Below are 25,319 nucleotides of genomic sequence, written 5' to 3' on the forward strand. Positions count from 1 at the left end.
CCGGACAGACAGCTTCGTCATGTGACTGCCCCAAGGAAGTAGAAATGACGTTTTAGTAAATATAGTAAGTTGACCCATCACTTTCATAAAACTGGCAAACACAGGTGCATGCATGGTGTCAGACTTATTTTATATCCATTGGAAGCTAGCAAACGTACACACACACATAAATTTGTGGTTGGCCGCACGAAGTGTGCTGCTGTTCGCAACGACGGAGGCTAGCATGCAATGAGCGTACACGCATGGACTGGGGGACCTTGGGATGCTACCATGTCTGTCTGCCTGTGTGCAGACAAAAACGTCGTCGTGCTTGTGGCTTTTTTACTGTGTCCGCATGCATGCAGAATAGAATGTTTTACCAGGGCACGCTTTTAAAATCTGCTATGAATTACTATCATTCAATGCTTGTTGGTACATTCAAATGTAAGTTTGGAGCAAAATAAAAGACTCTTTGCTGACACAAGTTTTAATAAAGCAGTAGACAAACGTGTTCTTAAGTCTAGTAGAAGACCTAAAAGAAGTATCAGACATAACCTGTGCTATTGGTAACGACGGAATTATGTGTGATGTTGGCCTATATCATAAAATTGTGACGATAGTAACAAAAAAGTGTCTAGTTTTCAAACCTTACACCTTGTGTACCAAACAGGAATGAGCGTGTAAATTCTGTAAATATTGTTGATAGCAAACCCTTATTCGTAAATGTTTTAAAACATGCTATGTTCATCCATACGGCAACCTTTTAAAACTCGTGCTTCACTACCATGGTACACATGCCAAGTTTTCTTTCTTCTTCCTGACACAGAAACCTTGCATAGTACTCACCTTGCTACACAAATCGGCCGGTGCATTGGGCTTCTCAACTATTCGTTTTACTCTTAACGGCCATAATGTTGACGTTCCCATGCTATGTGCCCATTTGGACGGGTTCCAAGCAGCCCAACAATAAGAATATGAGTGAGGGTATCGGATAGGGGGTGCAAAACTAATAAAAAAGGAAGGCGAAAAAAATAATGAACCTTTCACAAGCTGAGCACCATGCGCATATAGGAACCTTTCATGGGCTTGGAACTGTTTCACGCGGGCCGATGACTGGCATGTCGCAGGGTTGGCAGGATATGGGCTGGGCCTAGTGCATAGGCACATGCGCTCGTGGTCCAAAACCATCTATAAGAGGAAATAAGATTCAGCCAACTGAAATGTGAGAAATTCAAAGATGGAAAAGTTTTGGACCAGATCCCAAGCTCAACATGTGGCTATGATTGCTACCTCCACAAGATTGTTGCATAGGTTTGCTTTTGCCTATAATAATAATAATAATAATAATAATAATTTGAGTAGTAACTCAGGATTTAATTCACCTCTGGGCAGAATTGGTATTGCTAGGGTGGTTTCAAGAACATCATGGTTTATACCCTCTGAATGTAAGTGGACGGTCGCCCAGGCTCAAAAAGATTAGACAAACTTAGTGACTAGTAGCTTCCATGTGCGACCACTGGCTAAGTGGACTTTGGCATAGTTTATCAGTTGTGGAACCCTTACCCGGATGTGCCAGCAGATGTAGATATAATAGTTGGGATGGGCCTCCTGTTGGGACTAGGGGACTGCTTCTGAAAGACTTCGTCTCAATCTTCGGGTTGGGTCCAGTGGGTAAAGCGTACTAAACTCTGCAGAGTATTAATAACTAATCATGATTAGCCGTGTCCCCGGTTATGGGTAACTTTGAGCGACTATGCCATTACAGTTGTTGGATGATCTTGACAGATGCGACACTTAATAATATTTGTGGGAAAACTTAATAAAGGGTAGGTTGGAGTTGATTTTGTTGGGGAACGTAGCAGAAATTCAAAATTTTCCTACGTATCACCAAGATCTATCTATGGAGAAACCAGCAACGAGGGGAAGGAGAGTGCATCTACATACCCTTGTAGATCGCTAAGCGGAAGCGTTCAAGTGAACGGGGTTGATGGAGTCGTACTCGTCGTGATTCAAATCACCGATGATCAAGTGCCGAACGCACGGCACCTCCGCGTTCAACACACGTACAACCCGGAGACGTCTCCCATGCCTTGATCCAGCAAGGGGAGAGGGAGAGGTTGATGAAGATCCAGCAACACGACGGCGTGGTGGTGGATGCAGGGCGTCACAAGTAGCAGGGCTTCGCCTATACTACGAGGGAGAGACGTAACGGGGAGAGAGGGAGGCGCCAGGGGCTGGTGTGTGAAGTTCCTCCTCTCCCCCACTATATATAGGAGGGCCAAGGGGGGTGGTGCGCCAGCCTAGGAGATCCAATCTCCTAGGTGCGGCTGCCCAAGGGAGGTTTCCCTCCCCCCCAAGGCACCTAGAGGTGCCTTCCACTAGTGGGACTCCTCCCATATGGAAACCCTAGGCGCATGGGCCTATAGGGGCTGGTGCCCTTGGCCCATATAGGCCAAGGCGCACCCCTTACAGCCCATGTGGCCCCCCGGGACAGGTGGCCCCACCCGGTGGGCCCCCGGGACCCTTCCGGTGGTCCCGGTACAATACCGATAACCCCGAAACTTGTCCCGATGGCCGAAACAGCACTTCCTATATATAATTCTTTACCTCCGGACCATTCCGGAACTCCTCGTGACGTCCGGGATCTCATCCGGGACTCCGAACAACATTCGGGTTACTGCATACTATATCTTCATAACCCTAGCGTCACCGAACCTTAAGTGTGTAGACCCTACGGGTTCGGGAGACATGCAGACATGACCGAGACTCTCCGGTCAATAACCAACAGCGGGATCTGGATACCCATGTTGGCTCCCACATGTTCCACGATGATCTCATCGGATGAACCACAATGTCAAGGACTTAATCAATCCCGTATACAATTCCCTTTGTCTAGCGGTATTGTACTTGCCCGAGATTCGATCGTCGGTATCCCGATACCTTGTTCAATCTCGTTACCGGCAAGTCTCTTTACTCGTTCCGTAACACATCATCCCGTGATCAACTCCTTGGTCACATTGCGCATATGATGATGTCCTACCGAGTGGGCCCAGAGATACCTCTCCGTTACACGGAGTGACAAATCCCAGTCTCGATTCGTGCCAACCCAACAGACACTTTCGGAGATACCCGTATGCACCTTTATAGTCACCCAGTTACGTTGGACGTTTGATACACCCAAAGCACTCCTACGGTATCCGGGAGTTGCACAATCTCATGGTCTAAGGAAATGATACTTGACATTAGAAAAGCTTTAGCATACGAACTACACGATCTTGTGCTAGGCTTAGGATTGGGTCTTGTCCATCACATCATTCTCCTAATGATGTGATCCCGTTATCAACGACATCCAATGTCCATGGTTCAGGAAACCGTAACCATCTATTGATCAACGAGCTAGTCAACTAGAGGCTTACTAGGGACATTGTGGTCTATGTATTCACACGTGTATTATCGATTTCCGGATCAATACATTATAGCATGGATAATAAACGATTATCATGAACAAGGAAATATAATAAAATAATTTATTATTGCCTCTAGGGCATATTTCCAACAGTCTCCCACTTGCACTAGAGTCAATAATCTAGTTCACATCGCCATGTGATTAACACTCACAGGTCACATCGCCATGTGACTAACACCCAAGAGTTTACTAGAGTTAGTAGTCTAGTTCACATCACTATGTGATTAACACTCAATGAGTTTTAGGTTTGATCATGTTGCTTGTGAGAGAGGTTTTAGTCAACGGGTCCGAACCTTTCAGATCCGTGTGTGCTTTACAAATCTCTATGTCATCTCCTAGATGTAGCTACCACGTTCTATTTGGAGCTATTCCAAATAACTGTTCTACTTGGAGCTATTCTAAATTGTTGCTCCATTATATCACGGTATCTCTACTCAGAGCTATCCGGATAGGTGTTAATCTTGCATCGACGTAACCTTTACGACGAACTCTTTTACCACCTCCATAATCGAGAAAATTCCTTAGTCCACTAGTTACTAAGGATAACTTTGACCGCTGTCCTGTGATCCATTCTTGGATCACTCTTGTACCCCTTGACTGACTCATGGCAAGGCACATTCAGGTGCGGTACACAGCATAGCATACTGTAGAGCCTATGTCTTAAGCATAGGGGACGACCTTCGTCCTTTCTCTCTATTCTGCCGTGGTCGAGCTTTAAGTCTTAACTTCATACCTTACAACTCAGGCAAGAACTCCTTCTTTGACTGATCCATCTTGAACACCTTCAAGATCATGTCAAGGTATGTGCTCATTTGAAAGTACCATTAAGCGTTTTGATCTATCCTTATAGATCTTGATGCTCAATGTTCAAGTAGCTTAATCCAGGCTTTCCATTGAAAAACACTTTCCAAATAACCCTATATGCTTTCTAGAAATTCTATCATTTCTGATCAACAATATGTCAACAACATATACTCATCAGAAATTCTATAGTGCTCCCACTCACTTCTTTGGAAATACAAGTTTCTCATAAACTTTGTATACACCCAAAATCTTTGATCATCTCATCAAAGCATACATTCCAACTCCGAGATGCTTACTCCAGTCCTTAGAAGGATTGCTGGAGCTTTGCATACTTATTAGCATCTTTCAGGATTGACAAAACCTTCCGGTTGTATCACATACAACCTTTCCTCAAGAAAAATCGTCGAGGAAACAATGTTTTTGACATCCTATCTGCAAGATTTCATAAATAATGCAGTAATCGCTAATATAATTCCAACAGACTCTTAGCATCGCTACGAGTGAGAAAGTCTCATCATAGTCAACTCCTTGAACTTGTCGGAAAACATCTTAACGACAAGTCGAGCTTTCTTAATGGTGACATTTACCATCATTGTCCGTCTTCCTTTTAAAATCCATCTATACTCAACAGCCTTACGACCATCAAGTAGTTCTTCCAAAGTCTACACTTTGTTTTCATACATGGATCCTCTCTCGGATTATATGGCCTCGAGCCATTTATCGGAATCCGGGCCCACCATCGCTTCTCCATAGCTCGTAGGTTCATTGTTGTCTAGCAACATGACTTCCAAGACAGGACTACGTACCACGAGTTTGGAGTGACTTGATCTGAAGTTTCATGATCACTATCATAAGCTTCCACTTCAATTGGTGTAGGTGCCACAGGAACAACTTCCTGTGCCCTGCCACACACTAGTTGAAGAGACGGTTCAATAACCTCATCAAGTCTCCACCATCCTCCCACTCAATTCTTTCGAGAGAAACTTTTCCTCGAGAAAGGACCCGATTCTAGAAACAATCCCTTATTGCTTTCGAATCTGAGACAGGAGGTATACCCAACTGTTTTGGTTGTCCTATGAAGATGCATTTATCCGCTTTGGGTTCGAGCTTATCAGCCTGAAACTTTTTCACATAAGCGTCGCAGCCCCAAACTTTTAAGAAATGACAGCTTAGGTTTCTCTAAACCATAGTTCATACGGTGTCATATCATCGGAATTACGTGGTGCCCTATTTAAAGTGAATGTGGTTGTCTCTAATGCCTAACCCATAAACTATCGTGGTAATTCGATAAGAAACGTCATGGTATGCATCATATCCAATAGGGTGCAGTTATGATGTTCGGACACACCATCACACTATGGTGTTCCAGGCTGTATCAGTTGTGAAACAATTTCCACAATGTCTTAATTCTGTGCCAAACTCGTAATTCAGATATTCATCTCTATGATCATATCATAGATCTTTTATCCTCTTGTCACGACGATCTTTTCAACTTCACCTGAAATTACTTGAACCTTTCAATAATTCAGACTCGTGATTCATCAAGTAAATATACTCAACATCTACTCAAATCATCTGTGAAGTAAGAACATAACGATATCCACTACATGCCTCAGCACTCATTGGACTACATCAAAATGTATTACTTCCAACAAGTTGCTTTCTAGTTCCATTTTACTGAAAACGAGGCTTTCAGTCATCTTGCCCATGTGGTATGATTTGCATGTCTCAAGTGATTCAAAATCAAGTGAGTCCAAACGGTCCATTTGCATGGAGTTTCTTCATGCATATACACCAATAGACATGGTTCGCATGTCTCAAACTTTTCAAAAAACGAGTGAGTCCAAAGATCCATCAACATGGAGCTTCTTCATGCGTTTTATACCGATATGACTTAAGTGGCAGTGCCACAAGTAGGTGGTACTATCATTACTATCTTTTGGCATGAACATGTGTATCACTACGATCGAGATTCAATAAACCATTCATTTTAGGTGCAAGACCATTGAAGGTATTATTCAAATAAACAGAGTAACCATTATTCTCCTTAAATGAATAACCGTATTGCGATAGACATAATCCAATCATGTCTATGCTCAACGCAAACATAACATTATTGTACACCAATCTCGATGGTAGAGGGAGCGTGCGATGCTTGATCATATCAACATTGGAAACACTTCCAACACATATCGTCAGCTCACCTTTAGCTAGTCTCCGTTTATTCCGTAGCTTTTATTTCGAGTTACTAACACTTAGCAACCGAACCGGTATCTAATACCCTGGTGCTACTAGGAGTACTAGTAAAGTACACATCAACACAATGTATATCCAATATACTTCTATCGACCTTGCCAGCCTTCTAATCTACCAAGTATCTAGGGTAATTCTGCTCCAGTGGTTGTTCCCCTTATTACAGAAGCACTTAGTCTCGGGTTTGGGTTCAACCTTGGGTTTCTTCACTAGAGCAGCAGCTGAATTGCCGTGTCATGAAGTATCCCTTCTTGCCCTTGCCCTTCTTGAAACTAGTGGTTTCACTAACCATCAACAATTGATGCTCCTTCTTGATTTCTACTTTCGCGGTGTCAAACATCGCGAATATCTCAAGGATCATCATATATGTCCCTGATATATTATAGTTCATCACGAAGCTCTAGCAGCTTGGTGGTAATGACTTCGGAGAAACATCACTATCTCATCTGGAAGATCAACTCCCACTCGATTCAAATGATTGTTGTACTCAGACAATCTGAGCACAAGCTCAACAATTGAGCTTTTCTCCCTTAGTTTGCAGGCTAAGAAAATCGTCGGAGGTCTTATACCTCTTGACGTGGGCACGAGCCTGAAATCCCAATTTCAGCCCTCGAAACATCTCATATGTTTCGCGACGTTTCAAAACGTCTTCGGTGCCTCAACTCTAAACCGTTTAACTGAACTATCACGTAGTTATCAAAACTGTGTATGTCAGATGTTCGCAACATCCACAGACAACGTTCGAGGTTCAGCACACTGAGCGGTGCATTAAGGACATAAGCCTTCTATGAAGCAATGAGGACAATCCTCAGTTTACGGACCTAGTCCGCATAATTGCTACTATCAACTTTCAACTAATTTTTCTCTAGGAACATATCTAAACAGTAGAACTGAAACGCGAGCTACGACATAATTTGCAAAATCCTTTTTGACTATGTTCAGGATAATTAAGTTCATCTTATGAACTCCCACTTAGATAGACATCCCTCTAGTCATCTAAGTGTTACACGATCCAAGTCAACTAAGGCCGTGTCCGATTAACACGTGAGACGGACTAGTCATCGTCGGTGAACATCTTCATGTTGATCGTATCTTCCATACGACTCGTGTTCGACCTTTCGGTCTCTGTGTTCCGAGGCCATGTCTTCACATGCTTAGGCTCGTCAAGTTAACCCTAAGTGTTTTTGCATGTGTAAAACTTCTTACACCCGTTGTATGTGAACGAAAGGATCTATCACACCCGATCATCACGTGGTGCTTCGAAACGACGAACTGTCGCAACGGTGCACAGTTAGGGGGAACACTTTCTTGAAATTTTGAGGGATCATCTTATTTACTACCGTCGTTCTAAGCAAATAAGATGTATAAACATGATAAACATCACATGCAATCAAATAATAGTGACATGATATGGCCAATATCATATAGCTCCTTTGATCTCCATCTTGGGGCTCCATGATCATCTTGTCACCGGTCATGACACCCATGATCTCCATCATTGTGTCTGAAGTTGTCTCGTCATCGACATGCAAGTCGTGATTCCTATTACAAGAACATGATCAATCTCATACATCACATATATCATTCATCACATCCTTTGGCCATATCACATCACATAGCATACCCTGCAAAAACAAGTTAGACGTCCTCTAATTGTTGTTTGCATGTTTTACGTGGCTGCTATGGGTTTCTAGCAAGAACGTTTCTTACCTACGCAAAACCACAACGTGATATGCCAATTGCTATTTACCCTTCATAAGGACCCTTTTCATCGAATCCGATCCGACTAAAGTAGGAGAGACAGACACCCGCCAGCCACCTTATGCATCTAGTGCATGTTTGTCGGTGGAACCGGTCTCACGTAAGAGTACGTGTAAGGTTGGTCCGGGCCGCTTCATCCCACGATGCCGCCGAATCAAGATAAGACTAGTAACGGCAAGCACATTGAACAAAATCAACGCCCACAACTTCTTTGTGTTCTACTCGTGCATAGAATCTACGCAATAGACCTAGCTCATGATGCCACATGTTGGGGAACGTAGCAGAAATTCAAAATTTTCCTACGTATCACCAAGATCTATCTATGGAGAAACCAGCAACGAGGGGAAGGAGAGTGCATCTACATACCCTTGTAGATCGCTAAGCGGAAGCGTTCAAGTGAACGGGGTTGATGGAGTCGTACTCGTCGTGATTCAAATCACCGATGATCAAGTGCCGAACGCACGGCACCTCCGCGTTCAACACACGTACAGCCCGGAGACGTCTCCCATGCCTTGATCCAGCAAGGGGAGAGGGAGAGGTTGATGAAGATCCAGCAACACGACGGCGTGGTGGTGGATGCAGGGCGTCACAGTAGCAGGGCTTCGCCTATACTACGAGGGAGAGACGTAACGGGGAGAGAGGGAGGCGCCAGGGGCTGGTGTGTGAAGTTCCTCCTCTCCCCCACTATATATAGGAGGGCCAAGGGGGGTGGTGCGCCAGCCTAGGAGATCCAATCTCCTAGGTGCGGCTGCCCAAGGGAGGTTTCCCTCCCCCCCAAGGCACCTAGAGGTGCCTTCCACTAGTGGGACTCCTCCCATATGGAAACCCTAGGCGCATGGGCCTATAGGGGCTGGTGCCCTTGGCCCATATAGGCCAAGGCGCACCCCTTACAGCCCATGTGGCCCCCCGGGACAGGTGGCCCCACCCGGTGGGCCCCCGGGACCCTTCCGGTGGTCCCGGTACAATACCGATAACCCCGAAACTTGTCCCGATGGCCGAAATAGCACTTCCTATATATAATTCTTTACCTCCGGACCATTCCGGAACTCCTCATGACGTCCGGGATCTCATCCGGGACTCCGAACAATATTCGGGTTACTGCATACACATATATCTTCATAACCCTAGCGTCACCGAACCTTAAGTGTGTAGACCCTACGGGTTCGGGAGACATGTAGACATGACCGATACGTTCTCCGGTCAATAACCAACAGCGGGATCTGGATACCCATGATGGCTCCCACATGTTCCACGATGATCTCATCGGATGAACCACAATGTCAAGGACTTAATCAATCCCGTATACAATTCCCTTTGTCTAGCGGTATGTTACTTGCCCGAGATTCGATCGTCGGTATCCTTATACCTTGTTCAATCTCGTTACCGGCAAGTCTCTTTACTCGTTCCGTAACACATCATCCCGTGATCAACTCCTTGGTCACATTGCGCATATGATGATGTCCTACCGAGTGGGCCCAGAGATACCTCTCCGCTTACACGGAGTGACAAATCCCAGTCTCGATTCGTGCCAACCCAACAGACACTTTCGGAGATACCTGTAATGCACCTTTATAGTCACCCAGTTACGTTGTGACGTTTGATACACCCAAAGCACTCCTACGGTATCCGGGAGTTGCACAATCTCATGGTCTAAGGAAATGATACTTGACATTAGAAAAGCTTTAGCATACGAACTGTACGATCTTTGTGCTATGCTTAGGATTGGGTCTTGTCCATCACATCATTCTCCTAATGATGTGATCCCGTTATCAACGACATCCAATGTCCATGGTTAGGAAACCGTAACCATCTATTGATCAACGAGCTAGTCAACTAGAGGCTTACTAGGGACATATTATGGTCTATGTATTCACACGTGTATGACGATTTCCGGATAATACAGTTATAGCATGAATAAAGACAATTATCATGAACAAGGAAATATAATAATAACTAATTTATTATTGCCTCTAGGGCATATTTCCAACAGATTTTGCCAACTCAACCTTGTGTATTTAATTGTAGTAATAAAATAACTAAATAAAAATTTGACTATTAGGTAGTTATGAGGACAAAATCAGCTTTCTACAAAAATAAACCCTCAAGCCTTCCTTTTGATATACTATGCATATACATGTAGGTCTGCTTTATTATTACTCCTGTGTAACTTGCCAATACATTCCAAGTATTGACCTATATGGCTGCAACGTCTCATGTTGCGGGATATTCAGACGAAGAGTAAGGTACGGTTAGGGTCGTGAGTCTGCACTCAGCATCGTCAGTGGGCTATGATGGGACTCATCGTTATTTTCTGTTACTTTCCGTTGTTTGATTGAATGAAGCTAGCCAAGTGCTATGTAGATTGTTTTATTTTATATATTCTGGATCATACGATGTAATAAATGATGCACTTTCTATTCTGGTATTCATCTATACTGTGTGTGCTAGCGAGTTCGATCCAGGGACTAGCACGGTAAGCATAGAGACTCAAATAATTAGAGGTTTGGTCGTTACAGATGGTATCAAAGCAGTGTGTTGACTGTAGGATGTGACCCTAGAAAATGGATTAGAAAAGCCATAGGAGTGAAAATTATTTTATAAACTAGGTATACTTTTTACTGTTTATTAGTTAACCCCCTCAAGTATGTTGACCAGTTAAGTAGGAACTAGTGCTGAGACCACCATTCATGTTTGTTTTACATTGCCATGTTATCGTGTTAGCGTATCTGATTATGTCCACTTTTGTGGTATGAAGATACTAGATTGTTTGCTTGATTGGTAGTTGTTTGTTAAATTGCTTAGTGTCGAAATTATTCGACTATATATATAATATTATATTGTTTGTTGTTTGTTGTTTGTTTGTTGGTGTTATTCGTTGTTGTGTTTTGTTGGCTTGATCATATTATGCATATGGGTAGAATATATTTATATATACATAGCTTTTGGCCCTATTATATCTATAACTCATCTATGCTTGCCCACTAGATGCCGCCGAGGCATGATACTAGATGCAATACTGCAGGAGGAGACAACAATGGCAATGGAGTACCACCATACATACAGAAGGTTATTGAGGGACAGGCCCAGTTGATCCAATTGCTTACTCAGAACCAGAACAATAACAACAACAACAACAACAATCCGCCGCCACCGCCACCTGTGGATATGCTTACCAGGTTCTTGAGGTTGAATCCTCAGAGGTTCTCCAGTTCCCCTGAACCTATTGTGGCTGATGATTGGCTCCGTGCAGTCAATAGGAACCTGGAGACGGTTGGATGCACAGATGCAGAGAGGGTGAGGTTTGCCTCACATTTGCTGGAGGGTCCTGCCGCAGCTTGGTGGGACAACTACTTGGTCACTTATCCCATTGCTAGTATCACTTGGGTACAGTTTCAGGATGCTTTCCGTGCTGCACATGTGTCTGCTAGTGCTATGAGTCTGAAAAAGAAGGAGTTTCGCAGTTTGCGCCAGGGGGTCACACTGTTAATGCCTATGTGGAGGAATTTAATAATCTTGCATGCTATGCTCGTAATGATGTTAACAGTGATGCAACTAGGCAGGAGAAATTCTTGGAGGGCCTAAATGATGAGTTGAGCCTTCAATTGACAGTGGCCACTTTTAGGAATTGTCAGGATTTGATTGATAAGGCTATTGTGCTGGAGGGAAAGCAACATGCCATAGAGAATCGCAAGAGGAAGTACAACAATAATAATAGGTATAATTCAGGACCACAGCAGAAGCCACGCACTTCATATCATGGTAATGGAGGTAATGGGCATAATCATCATGGAGGTAATGGACATAATCATCATGGAGGGAATAGCCACAACCATAATGGCCACCATCATCACAATGGGCATAAGAGTAACAATGGCAATGGTAGAGGTAATGGTAATGGTAATGGTAATGGAGGGAATAATAACCAGAGCCACCAGAGTATGCCTGTGCAGAGGGATATTAGCCAGGTTCAGTGCTATAAGTGTAGGCAGATGGGCCACTACTCCAATGCTTGTCCAGAGAGCAAGAACGGTAATGGGAATTCAGGAGTCAGCAAGCCAAACCCCTTCCAAAAGGGTCATGTCAACCATGTTAATGTTGAGGAGGTCTATAATGAACCTGATGCAGTGATTAGTAAGTTCTTGATTAATTCAGTACCTGCACTTGTTCTTTTTGATACTGGTGCATCACATTCACTTATTTCGAGGGTGTTTGTTGATAAACATGGATTGCCAACCAAAACACTTAGTATGCCTATTAGAGTGAGTTCCCCAGGAGCTGAGATGATAGCGGGTGTTGGTTGTCATCAGTTGACTTTGTCTATTGGGAAGCATGAGTTTCCTATGGATTTGATTATATTGAAGTCACAAGGTCTGGATATTATTTTGGGTATGGATTGGTTGCAGTTATATAAATGTCGTATTGATTGTGCCAGTCGGTCTATTACTCTCAGTGCACCAAGAGGGAAGAGGATCAAATATGTATGTAAGTATAAGCATAATCAGGTGCAGGTGAACTCTCTTAAGGGGGGTGATAACCCACAAGTATAGGGGATCGCAACAATTTTCGAGGGTAGAGTATTCAACCCAAATTTATTGATTCGACACAAGGGGAGCCAAAGAATATTCTCAAGTATTAGCAGCTGAGTTGTTAATTCAACCACACCTAGAAACTTAGTATCTGTAGCAAAGTGTTTAGTAGCAAAGTAATATGATAGTGGTGGTAGCGGCAACAAAAGTAAAGACAGCAAAAGTAAGGTTTTTGGTATTTTGTAGTGATTGTAACAGTAGCAACGGAAAAGTAAATAAGCGTAAACCATTATATGGAAAACTCGTAGGCACCGGATCAGTGATGGATAATTATGTCGGATGCGGTTCATCATGTAACAGTCATAACATAGGGTGACACAGAACTAGCTCCAATTCATCAATGTAATGTAGGCATGTATTCCGTATATAGTCATACGTGCTTATGGAAAAGAACTTGCATGACATCTTTTGTCCTACCCTCCCGTGGCAGTGGGGTCCTATTGGAAACTAAGGGATATTAAGGCCTCCTTTTAATAGAGTACCGGAACAAAGCATTAGCACATAGTGAATACATGAACTCCTCAAACTATGGTCATCACCGGTAAGTATCCCGATTATTGTCACTTCGGGGTTAACGGATCATAACACATAATAGGTGAGTATAGACTTGCAAGATAGGATCAAGAACTCTCATATATTGATGAAAACATAATAGGTTCAGATCTGAAATCATGGCACTCGGGCCCTAGTGACAAGCATTAAGCATAGCAAAGTCATAGCAACATCAATCTCACAACATAGTGGATACTAGGGATCAAACCCTAACAAAACTAACTTGATTACATGATAAATCTCATCCAACCCATCACCGTCTGGCAAGCCTACGATGGAATTACTCATGCACGGCGGTGAGCATCCTGAAATTTGTTATGGAGGATGGTTGATGATGACGATGGCGACGGATTCCCATCTCCAGAGCCCCGAACGGACTCCAGATCGGCCCTCCCGAGAGGTTTTAGGGCTTGGCAGCGGCTCCGTATCGTAAAACGTGATGAATCCTTCTCTCTGATTTTTTTCTCCCCGAAACCAAATATATAGAGTTGGAGTTGAGGTCCGAGGACCTCCAGGGGGCCCACGAGGTAGGGGGGCGCGCCCCCACCCTCGTGGATAGGTGGTGGGCCCCTTGGCCTTCATCTTTTGCTAGGGTTTTTTATTATTTTTGAAACGATGTTCCGTGAAGTTCCAGGTCATTCCAAGAACTTTTGTTTCTGCAATAAATAACACCATGGTAATTCTGCTGAAAACAACGTCAGTCCGAGTTAGTTCCATTCAAATCATGCAAGTTAGAGTCCAAAACAAGGGCAAAAGTGTTTTGAAAAGTAGATACGACGGAGACGTATCAACTCCCCCAAGCTTAAACCTTTGCTTGTCCTCAAGCAATTCAGTTGATAAACTGAAAGTGATAAAGAAAAACTTTTACAAACTCTGTTTGCTCTTGTTGTTGTAAATATGTAAAGCCAGCATTCAAGTTTTCAACAAAGATTATGACTAACCACATTCACAATAACGCTTAGGTCTCAGGTTTACTCATATCAATGGCATAATCAACTAGCGAGCAATAATAATAAATCTCGGATGACAACACTTTCTCAAAACAATCATAATATGATATAACAAGATGCTATCTCGCTAGCCCTTTCTGAGATCGCAAAACATAAATGCAGAGCACCTTTAAAGATCAAGGACTGACTAGACATTGTAATTCATGGTAAAAGAGATCAAGTCAAGTCATACTCAATGTAAACTAACAATAATGAATGCAAATGACAGCGGTGCTCTCCAACTGGTGCTTTTTAATAAGAGGATGATGACTCAACATGAAAGTAAATAGATAGGCCCTTCGCAGAGGGAAGCAGGGATTTGTAGAGGTGCCAGAGCTCGGTTTTGAAATAGAGGTGAATAATATTTTGAGTGGTATACTTTCATTGTCAACATAACAACCAAGAGATGGCAATATCTTCCATGCTACACACATTATAGGCGGCTCCCAAACAGAATGGTAAAGTTTATACTCCCCCTCCACCAACAAACATCAATCCATGGCTTGCTCGAAACAACTAGTGCCTCCAACTAACAAGAGTCCGAGGGGGAGTTTTGTTTGCAATTATTTTGATTTAGTTTGCGTAAAGCTTGGGACTGGGCATCCCGGTGACCAGCCACTTTCTCGTGAGTGAGGAGCGGAGTCCACTCCTCTTGATAATAACCTGCCTAACATGGAAGAGACAGACATCCCTAGTTGATACATAAGCTATTCGAGCATACTAAACAGGATATTATTTGCAGGTTTAGAGTTTGGCACATACAAATTTACTTGGAACGGCAGGTAGATACCGTATATAGGTAGGTATGATGGACTCATATGGAATAACTTTGGGGTTTACGGAGTTGGATGCACAAGCAGTATTCCCGCTTAGTACAGGTGAAGGCTAGTAAAAGACTGGGAAGCGAGCAGCTAGAGAGCGACAATAGTCATGAACATGCATTAAAATTAATCAACACCGAATGCAAGGATGAGTAGGATATAATCCACCATGAACATAAATATCGTGAAGGCTATGTTGATTTTGTTTCAACTACATGTGTGAACATGCGCCAAGTCAAGTCATTTAAATCATTCAGAGGAGGATACCACCCTATCATACCACATCACAACCATTTTAATAGCATGTTGGCACGCAAGGTAAACCACTATAAGCTCCTAGCTAATCAAGAATGGCACAAGAAACTATGATCTCTAGTTGTCATTGCAAACATGTTTATTCATAATAGGCTGAATCAGGAACGATGAATTAATCATATTTACAAAAACAAGAGAGGTCGAGTTCATACCAGCTTTTCTCATCTCAGTCAGTCCATCATATATCGTCATAATTGCCTTTCACTTGCACGACCGAATAGTGTGAATAATAATAATAGTGCACGTGCATTGGACTAAGCTGGAATCTGCAAGCATTCAATAAACAGGAGAAGACAAGGCAATATGGGCTCTTTTGTCAGATCAACAATAATGCATATAAGAGCCACTTCAACAATTTAATCATGGTCTTCTCCTATCGACCCCAAAGAAAAGAAAAGAAATAAAACTATTTACACGGGAAAGCTCCCAACAAGCAAAAGAAGAACAGGAAATCTTTTTGGGTTTTCTTTTTAATTACTACTACAAGCATGGAAAGTAAACTAATTAAAAGCTACAACAAATATTTTTTTGGTTTTTCTTAAGGTTTATTAAACACACAAGAAGAAAGCATGAAAAGGAAAATAAACTAGCATGGATGATACATTGAAAAAGTATGAGCACCGACATCTAGCAATGAGTGTGTGAACATGAATATAATGTCGGTGAGAAATACGTACTCCCCCAAGGTTAGGCTTTTGGCCTAAGTTGGTCTATGGCCACGGTTGGCCTGGCGGATATCCATAGTAATAGTTGGGGTCGTACTAAGATGCAGCGGCTATCGCCTCCTGAGCTGCAGCATGGCGATGAGCAGCCTCCGCCCTCCTCTCGTACTCATCTGCCTCTTCTCTGGTAATAACATATCTTCCTTTTGCCTGATAATCAAAGAAGGCAGGAGCAGGGAGAGTAATACGGACAGCACGACGTGTGTCAAAGATTAAGCGATACTGGAGAGGTGATTCATTCCTCTCAACAAACTGGTGGTGAACCATAGCATTAAAGTCTAGGTAAGCAGGAGGCAATTCAATATCATCATTACGTATAGTTACACCAAGAAAATCAGCTAAGCGGGTTGCATAAATTCCACCAAAGAAATCTCCATTAAATCTATTTAGATGCAACCTACGTGCAACAATGGCTCCCAAATTATAAGATTTATCTCCCAACACAGCACTCCTAAGAATACTGAGGTCGGGGACACACATGTGACATGCTTCATCTTTACTGTTAATGCATCTACCTATGAAGAGAGCAAAATAATGTATAGCAGGAAAATGAATGCTCCCTATGGTAGCTTGTGTTATATCTCTAGATTCCTCCACAGTTATACTAGCAAGAAAATCTCTAAATTCAGATTTGTGACGTTCCCTGATACTACCCCATTGTGGAAGTTTGCAAATAGTGGTAAAATCCTCTAAGTCCATAGTGTAAGAATTTTCATAAAGATCAAACAGGACAGTTGGAGAATTACGTGAAGATGAAAATTCAAACCTCCTCACAAAGGAACTAGTGAGATAGTGATACTGGCTGCACTTCTCTTCCTCGAAACTCACAAGATCAGCGTTACGCAAATATGCGTTAAATTCTTCCTTAATCCTATCAAGAGTTCGTACTAAAATAACATGTGGCTATTCTTTTCGATTGATCTATCAAGAGTTCGTACTAAAATAACACCAAAGCAAATTCAGATTCATAATACTCAATCCAACACAAAGAACCTCAAAGAGTGCCCCAAGATTTCTACCGGAGAAACAAAAGACGAGAATGTGCATCAACCCCTATGCATAGATTACCCCAATATCACCTCAGGAATCCATGAGTTGAGTGCCAAAACATATCTCAAGTGAATCAATATAATACCCCGTTGTCACCACAGGTATTCATATGCAAGACATACATCAAGTGCTCTCAAATCCATAGAAGTATTCGATCCGATAAAACGAAATCTCAAAGGGAAAAACTCAATACATCACAACAAGATAGAGAGGGGAAAACACCATATGATCCGACTATATTAACAAATCCCGCGATACATCAAGATCTTGACATCTCAAGAACACGAGAGAGAGAGAGAGATTGAACACATAGCTACTAGTACAAATCCTCAGCCCCGAGGGTGGACTACTCCCTCCTGATCATGGTGGCCGCTAGGATGATGAAGATGGTCACTGGTGATGATTTCCCCCTTTGGCAGGGTGCCGAAACATGGTCTAGATTGGTTTATTGTGGCTACAGAGGCTTGTAGTGGCGGAACTTCTGATCTAGGGTTATCCCGAGGGTTTTTGGAATATTTGGGAATTTATAGGGCGAAGAGGCGGTGCGGGAGGCCACCGAGGTGGGCACAACCCACCTGGGCGCGCCTGGGCCCCCGGCTCGCCCTGGTGGGTTGTGCTCCCCTCAGAGTTCCCCTCTAGTACTTCTTTGGCCCACCGGGTATCTTCTGCTATAGAAAAAATCTCCAAAAAGTTTCGCTACGTTTGGACTCCGTTTGGTATTGATTTTCTGCGATGTAAAAAACAAGCAAAAAACAGCAACTGGCACTAGGCACTATGTTAATAGGTTAGTCCCAAAAAATGATATAAAGTTGCTACAATTTTTTTAAACATGCAGGAATGATAATATAGCAGCATGCATACTTCATAAATTGTAGATATGTTGGAGACGTATCAGACGACCTCGAGTGAAGACACTTCCCACCGACCCTCAGGTATGCTACCTCTTTTCGAACCATACCCTTGTTCTATTACCCCATTTGCCACGTCGCTGCATGTGGGTATTTTCCCACTCCACCATCTCCCCAATTTTCTATCCTCTGTGTCGGTGCGAACGACACCTATGGGATCACAAGAATCCCTACTACGGTTGGCGGGGCGCGAGGTTGTAGGAAGAGCGGGTCTAACAGAAACACACGGGTCGTTTATCCAGGTTCGGGCCGCGAGGATGCATAATACCCTAGTCCTGCTTTGGTGGATGTATTGGGTGTTCTTGAGCTCCCGAACTAGCTACGGTGGTTGTGCCGTTCCAAAGAGCCGAATCCCCCTCTAGTATGTCATGGGCCTCGTTTTATAGTCGAAAGGGGCTGCCACAGTGGCACACAGGAGGTGGAAAGGCCTACAATACTGCGAGCTTATCACTCGTATTACAGGACAAGACACATTTAATGCATCGCTTAGGTGTCCCTCAGCTTTATCGGGGACGGGAGGGGAGGCCCATCCCGTCCGTCACCGCTCCTCCTCGTTTCGACACGCACCTTGGCCAGCGATGCATGCGGTGCCATGTAGGCAGGCAGGCAGCTGAGGTGGCGCGGTGGTAGGGTCTTCACGAAGATCTCCATGCCGCCACGCAGGTGCTTGCTGAGTTGGCCTGGGAGCCGCATGTTGCCACGCAGGTGCCTGCCCAGCTGGTCGGGCTGGCAGCTACATGCTAATGGAGGTGGAAACTTGGTTGGTGCGGGCCTGGCAGTGTCCCTACTAATGTCCTTGGCATGGGCCTTGCCGGGGGGCCAGCAAGGGTCTTGCCGTGGCGCATAATCGTCCCTGACAAGGGTCTTGCCGGGGGTCTTGTGGCTTTCCTCGGCAAGGATCTTGCCGAGGGCCGTTGTCTTCCAATCCTCATTTGATCTTGAATATTCTTTGTCTTCACAAAGATCTGCATGCCACCATGGAGGTGCCTCCCGAGCCCTGGACCAACGTGGTTGATGGTGCTGGAAACCGTGGGCTCAAGGGTGGCGCGGTCCGCTGGTGTTGGGCGAGCTGCCCTGACAAGGGTCTTGTCGGGGCTGCTGAGGCTACCCCGGCAAGGGTCTTGCCGGGGGAACCTGCTTCGTCCCTCTGCTCTTTGTGTTTCTGGTCTTGGTGTTGCCTCGGTTGCCTCGTGCTTCGGCTTCTCTCCGGTTCCCCTCCTTTGCCCTGCTACGTGGGGCCGTGGCGCGCGCGGCTCTAACTGCCCGTGCACAAGTATAAGGGTCAAAAGGAGCGCCCCTACTTTTGTACACCGACAGGAGCCCCCGGGCCTGGGCCACACATAAGCGCAACATGTTGTTGGGCCAGGCCCAGAATGGTACGCGGGCAGTTGGGGCGGGATTTTTTCCGTAGTAACTTTTCGTCCGCTGCGCTTCCCCATGACCCGTGTTGAACGCGCGACGTGGGGGGTTGTGTGTGACGTGGGCGGCATGCGTGGGGCGGTTTCCGCATGCATGCATCACATCATGGTAAAGAGGCGGCTCGCGCCTTCCCCATAAAAAGAGGGAGGCATGGAGGCGCGGCTCATTTACTGGATGGACTCAGGTCGCAGTCTTCAAGGCGCCCACGCCCCCCCCCATCACGCCCCCCCATGCACGTTCGCCATGCGTCCTTCATGCAAGCGGCGGGTTGTGGAGGCGGGGACCCGGGCCGTCGCTGATTGGGGCAGCGGGTCAGTCCCGATTCCCTGCGCCTCCGGCGGCTGGATTGGCTGAGTGGGGCGGTCGAGTCTCGACCCTGCCCCTTTATAAAGAGGGGGAGGGAGGGCACCATCTCACATTCCTTCAGTATCCGTCCTCCTTCATCTTTGCTTCTTTCTTCCACCTGCCATGGCGAGAGGAGGTGTTGGGTCTTCGTCGGTGGCGGCGAGGGTAGCTGCTCGTCAGCGCGTCCCTCCTTCCCACAAGTCTGTGGCGGTGGAGCCAGCCACAAGAGGAAGGGGGAGGGGGCGTGGCCGAGGTCTCCATGGCGGTCGAGGGAGAGGCGGATGCGGTGGCGCGGCGGCCGTGCCTCCGCCAGCGATGCCTCCCACGATGGCGGGTCACGTCGGGGACTGGCCCCGCGAGTTCTTCATCAGGCTGCGCCGACCACCACGTCGTCGTCTCCGTCTCCCCACCCCCTTCGTAGAGGAGATGGAGCTTGATCCGCCCCAGACCCTCAGAGGGGTTGTGGGACCGGCGGCACGCGGGTCCACGTCAACTTCCCCGCTCCTCACGTCATGTATCTCTGTCGCAGATGGAAGACATTTGCCCGCATCCATTGCCTGACGGTGGGGCTTGTCCTCTACTTCAAGTTAATGGAGGGCGCTCTCCGTCAAGGTCTTCAGAGATTATGGCACTCGCCTGAAGTGCTGCGTGGAGAGCTCCTCCAACAATGAAGATTCCTCCTCAAGCGGGAGTGACGAGGAGGACAGCGACAGCAGCGTCGAGGGAGTCGAGCGGCAGGATGCTGACTCCGACTTCGACTGACCGCGCCATCCCTCCCTCGGCCACGCGCCCTGCCGAGGGCCATCCTCGCCAAGCTCTCCGTCGGGGTGCTCCCCATCGTCTACTTGGGCGGCTGGCGTAGGAGGGACGGAGAAGGGGAAGAAGGCGGGTGGTGGTCGTCAACTCGGAGTACGCGGGCACCGACGCCTTCGTCGCGTATTGCCGGCCCGCTCCTTCGTCTTCCAGCTCCTTTCCCGGCACCAAGATGTTCACTTGGTGCCTTCTGCTCCTCGCACCTCGCCTAGGTGCCCCTTTTGCCCTCTGTTGTCTTGCTCCACCTTCTGAGGAGAGGGAGAAGAAAGGGATTACGGGCACCTAATCTGTTTTTAGTTTGTAAGCCTACGGGCACTTGTTAGATTTAAAGCTTGTAATCCCCATTGCTCATGTTTTTAATTCCGTATGAACTGTACTTGTATGGGATGTTTTTAATGAAAAAGGGTGCTTGACGGGTTCATTGTGCGTGAGCGAGGCCCATGCCAAGGAATGAGTCCTTGTTATTTCTAAGTTAAACATTGTCGCCCGGCAACATGCCTTGCTGTCCCCCCACTTCGGTCGACCATTCTCTCGCTCTTGGCGGAGGCAGGGGCGAAGTAGAGTTTGGCCCCTTGTTCATCTCCTTGCCACCATGACTACTACCAAATTCCGACCCAGGAGGTAGCTCTCAGGTACAAGAAAGGGGGAGCATGGTGGTTTTAGGAACATGAACGAGATTTCATATGTCCCAGCTCGATACGGAAACGCATAACAGGGGGGGTGAAAGACTTATCTGAATCCGCAGCCCCTGACAACCCTGGCTTGCCGTGGTTGGATCCTTGTATCTTCAGCTCCCGGCAGCCTCGCCCTGCCGGGGCCGGAGCGTTTGTTCGTCCTCCTTTTCCCAAGCGGCTCAGCAGAAGTGCCCTGCGAACCAAAGAGAACAGAAAGACGCATACTCGACCTCTAGGCTAGGGGTTAGTCGCCGTCAAGCACTACCAACCGTAACCGAGGGAGATACTTAACCTAGCATGCATGCTACAACTTAGGGCGCCAACGCTTCTTTTATTTATGCTCAGGGTCTGCGCCTGGCTTTCTACAGAGGGTTACATGCCTTGTCGGCAAATCTTGTACAAAAGGTGGCTTGCCGGGAAGCCCATCAAGCCGCACCTTATGGGTAAAACTTGCGAAGATGCTCGATATTCCAGGAGTTGCTCACTAGGACAGCATCTTCGGTCTCCAGGTGGACTACGGCGGGCCTGGTGACTCGTATTACCCGATAAGGGCCTTCCCACTTCGGCGTCAACTTGTTAGAATTCTTGGCCGACTGAACGCACCGAAGAACAAGGTCGCCTTCCTCAAAGCTTCGGGCATGAACCTTGCGGCTATGGTAGCGGTCCAAGGCTTGCTGGTAGCGTGCTGCTCTCACAGCCGCTCGAAGACGATCTTCCTCGAGGAGCGTTGCGTCATCTTGCCGCAACTGCTCTTGCTCAAGCTCATCATAAGCGAGCACTCGAGGTGACTGAGGGAGTCCTGGACTAAGGGGTCCTCGGGCATCCGTCCTGTTATTTGTTGGGCCGAACTGATGGGCTGTGAAGACACGAAGACCGAAGGCTATACCCGTGTCCGGATTGGACTCTTCTTGGCGTGGAAGGCAAGCTAGGCGACCGACTATGAAGATTCCTTCTTATGTAACCGACTTCATGTAACCCTAGATCTCCCCGGTGTCTATATAAACCGGAGAGCATAGCCCGAATAGGGACATTCATTACCAAATACTCATAGGCTAGACTTCTAGGGTTTAGCCACTATGATCTCATGGTAGATCAACTCTTGTAATACTCATATTCATCAAGATCAATCAAGCAAGAAGTAGGGTATTACCTCCATAGAGAGGGCCTAAACCTGGGTAAACATCGTGTCCCCCGTCTCCTGTTATCATCAATCCTAGACGCACAGTTCGGTACCCCCTACCTGAGATCCGCCAGTTTTGACACCAACATTGGTGCTTTCATTGAGAGTTCCACAGTGCCGTTGACAAAAGGTTTGATGGCTCCTTCGATCGGTAGTCATGAAGCGGTCTAGGGAGAAACCTTCCTTCCCAGATAGATCTTCGTATTCGGCGGCTTCGTACTGCGGGCCAACTCGATCGGCCATCTGGAGCAGATCGATAGCTACGCCCCTGGCCATCAGGTCAGATTCGGAAGTTTGAACTACATCGCGGACATCTGTGGAGACTTGATCTTCGACGGATTTGAGACCGCGACAACCGCCCTCCTTCGCCCCGTTGAATATGGCTTAAACCTGTCATCGGGCCGCATCCAGGAGATAGCTCCTACAACAACTCTGGCCCTAGATCCGGAGCAGATCAAGTCGTCCGAAGATGGGAAACTCAACCCCATCATGGGGGCTACCGATTCTGCGGTGTTGGAGCCACACGCAGATCTCGCTTCATACGATACCTGCATCAACGAAACCCCGGACTCGTCTCCGATATTGAGCTCCGAACCTTGCGAGCCCGTGGATACCGAACTCGATCGGCTATCGATCTTCAAGTTCAGTGCCGCAGATGTCTTCCAACACTCGCCCATGGGCGACCTACTAAACTCACTAAAAAAACCTATCCCTGGCAGACGGCTCGTCGTCAAACTATGTTCGGTTCGACCTTACGGCGAATGATGGAGAATTTCGCTTCCCACCCGCCACCCACTTCATAGCCACCGTCGAAGACCCAACCAACACGCCTGACCCCTACTCCGAAGACATCGATGGTATCGACGACGATGAGGGGCAAGGTCAGAGCTTGCTATTCGCTAGACGCGGGATGACCACTTCGTGGTATGACGTGTGTATGGTAGACACACCCAACGACGATATCGACGATGACAAGGAGGATCTAGTTGAGGACAAACCTCCTGGTACACAGTCTGAACACCGGCGCCCCCGGCGCCATGCTCAATCACATCGATCAAGATAAAACAATACTAGCGCCGGAGGTGATACTACTCTGGACAACGAAGACACTGTTAAGGCAGGATCCGAATAGGAGGACCAGGAAAGTGGGCAAGATAGCCCCGATGAACAGGTCATGTACGGAGACTCAGAGGATAGTAATTATTTTCCCATCTCTGAGGAGGAGGAGAGCCTCGGCAACGAAGAATTCATTGTGCCTGAGGAACCTCTCGAGCAGGAGCGCTTTAAACGCCGGCTAATTGCCACAGCAAGGAATCTAAGGATAAAGCAGTTGCAGCTTCAAGCAAGCCAAGACCTGCTCAATGATAAATGGACCGAGGTCCTAACCGCCGAGGAATACGGCCTTAGCGGCCCGAACAAAAGCCACCCCAAGTGCAGGTGGCTCCCTCCACATGATGGCAAGGCGCTAGAATCCATACCACCATCGAATAATGTGGCAGGTCGACCACAGTTCGGTCCGGATAAAGCAGCAGCACAACCAGAACACCATACCAACTAGTCCGGCCGTAAGAACAAGACGGTTCGGGAAAACAACCGCAATATCTGCCAAAGCTTAGTGGGCGGAGCAGGACAGACAAGATCGACGTATAGATCGCGGGGATATGCCCCGACAGGCGATGATGGTCAATCAGCCGGACTTAACAGAGCCAACCATGCCCGAAGCCGCCGGCGGCATCCAACAGAGGTGCTTCACAGTGTGGCCCAACATAGAGGAGATGCGCACCCGCTTTGCTTTGCTGATGAGGTAATGGAGCACGAATTTCCAAACGGGTTTAAACCCATCAACATCGAATTGTACGATGGAACAATGATACGTCTCCAACGTATCTATAATTTTTGATATATTATCTTCTGTTTTGGACATTATTGGGCTTTATTATTCACTTTTATATTATTTTTGGGACTAACCTATTAACCGGAGGCCCAACCCAGAATTGCTGTTTTTTGCCTGTTTTAAGGTTTCACAAGAAAAGAATATCAAACGGAGTCCAAACGGAATGAAACCTTCGGGAACGTGATTTTTGAAACAAACAAGATCCAGGAGACTTGGACCCTACGTCAAGCAATCAACAGGGAGGCCACGAGGTAGGGGGCGCGCCTACCCCCCCCCCCCCCCCCCGCCCCCCCCCCCCCCCCCCCCACCCCCCCAGGCGCACCCTCCACCCTCATGGGCCCCCTGTTGCTCCACCGATGTACTTCTTCCTCCTATATATACCTACGTACCCCCAAGCGATCAGATACAGAGCCAAAACCCTAATTCCACCATCGTAACTTTCTGTATCCATGAGATCCCATCTTGGGGCCTGTTCCGGAGCTCCGTCGGAGGGGGCATGGATCACGGAGGGCTTCTACATGAACACCATAGCCTCTCCGATGAAGTGTGAGTAGTTTACTTTAGACCTTCGGGTCCATCGTTATTAGCTAGATGGCTTCTTCTCTTTCTTTGGATCTCAATACAAAGTTCTCCCCCTCTCTTGTGGAGATCTATTCGATGTAATCTTCTTTTTGCGGTGTGTTTGTTGAGACCGATGAATTGTGGGTTTATGATCAAGTTTATCTATGAACAATATTTGAATCTTCTCTAAATTCTTTTCTGTATGATTGGTTATCTTTGCAAGTCTC

This window comes from Triticum urartu, chromosome 3 (assembly GCF_003073215.2).
Source record: "Triticum urartu cultivar G1812 chromosome 3, Tu2.1, whole genome shotgun sequence".
NCBI lineage: Eukaryota > Viridiplantae > Streptophyta > Magnoliopsida > Poales > Poaceae > Triticum > Triticum urartu.